Here is a 1324-nt window from a genome sequence, read left to right on the forward strand (position 1 = left end):
CCCAGAGAGGGAACCAGAAGAACCAAGATTCCAAATACAATAGTATAATGTCCTACTTATAGATAACTAGTAGCCTAGGGTGTACAGAGATGAGTAAAAGACATAAAAATCCACTTCCGGGCCCACTTGGTGTGTGCTTGGGCTGAGCAATGAAGAATTTTCGTGTAGAGACTCTTCTTGGAGTTAAACGCCAGCTTTTATGCCAATTTGGGCGTTTAACTCCCATTTGGGTGCCAGTTCCAGCGTTTAACGCTGGGATTCCTGAGGGTGACTTTGAACGCCGGTTTGGGCCATCAAATCTTGGGCAAAGTATGGACTATCATATATTGCTGGAAAGCCCAGGATGTCTACTTTCCAACGCCGTTGAGAGCGCGCCAAATAGGTTTTTGTAGCTCCAGAAAATTCACTTCGAGTGCAGGGAGGTCAGAATCCAACAGCATCTGCAGTCCTTTTTAGCCTCTGAATCAGATTTTTGCTCAGGTCCCTCAATTTCAGCCAGAAAATACCTGAAATCACAGAAAAACACACAAACTCATAGTAAAGTCCAGAAATGTGAATTTTAACTAAAAACTAATAAAATATACTAAAAACTAACTAGATCATACCAAAAACATACTAAAAACAATGCCAAAAAACATACAAATTATCCGCTCATCAATCCCCGAGGTCCCTTTTAAACTCAAAAAGAGTGAATATCCGGAGATCCGACATGAGATTCGAAGAAGAGGTTGGGAAGTTCTTACCAACCCCATTCAACAAGTCGAAATCTTAATGGTTCAAGAGTTCTATGCCAATGCATGGATCACCAAGAACCACGATCAAAGTGTGAACCCAAACCCAAAGAATTGGCTTACAATGGTTCGGGGGAAATACTTAGATTTTAGTCCGAAAAATGTAAGGTTGGCATTCAACTTGCCCATGATGCAAGGAGATGAACACCCTTACACTAGAAGGATCAACTTTGATCAAAGGTTGGACCAAGTCCTCATAGACATATGTGAAGAGGGCGCCCAATGGAAGAGAGATTCAAGAGGAAAGCCGGTTCAACTGAGAAGGCATGACCTCAAGCCCGTAGCTAGGAGATGGTTGGAGTTTATCCAACGCTCAATCATTCCCACTAGCAACCGGTCCGAAGTTACTCTAGACCGGGCCATCATGATTCATAGTATCATGATCGGAGAAGAAGTAGAAGTTCATGAGGTTATAGCCCAAGAACTTTATAAGGTGGCGGACAAGTCCTCTACCTTGGCAAGGTTAGTCTTTCCTCATCTCATTTGTCATCTCTGTTATTCAGTTGGAATTGACATAGAGGGAGACATCCCCA

The sequence above is a fragment of the Arachis duranensis genome, chromosome 6 (genome assembly GCF_000817695.3).
Source record: "Arachis duranensis cultivar V14167 chromosome 6, aradu.V14167.gnm2.J7QH, whole genome shotgun sequence".
Lineage (NCBI taxonomy): Eukaryota > Viridiplantae > Streptophyta > Magnoliopsida > Fabales > Fabaceae > Arachis > Arachis duranensis.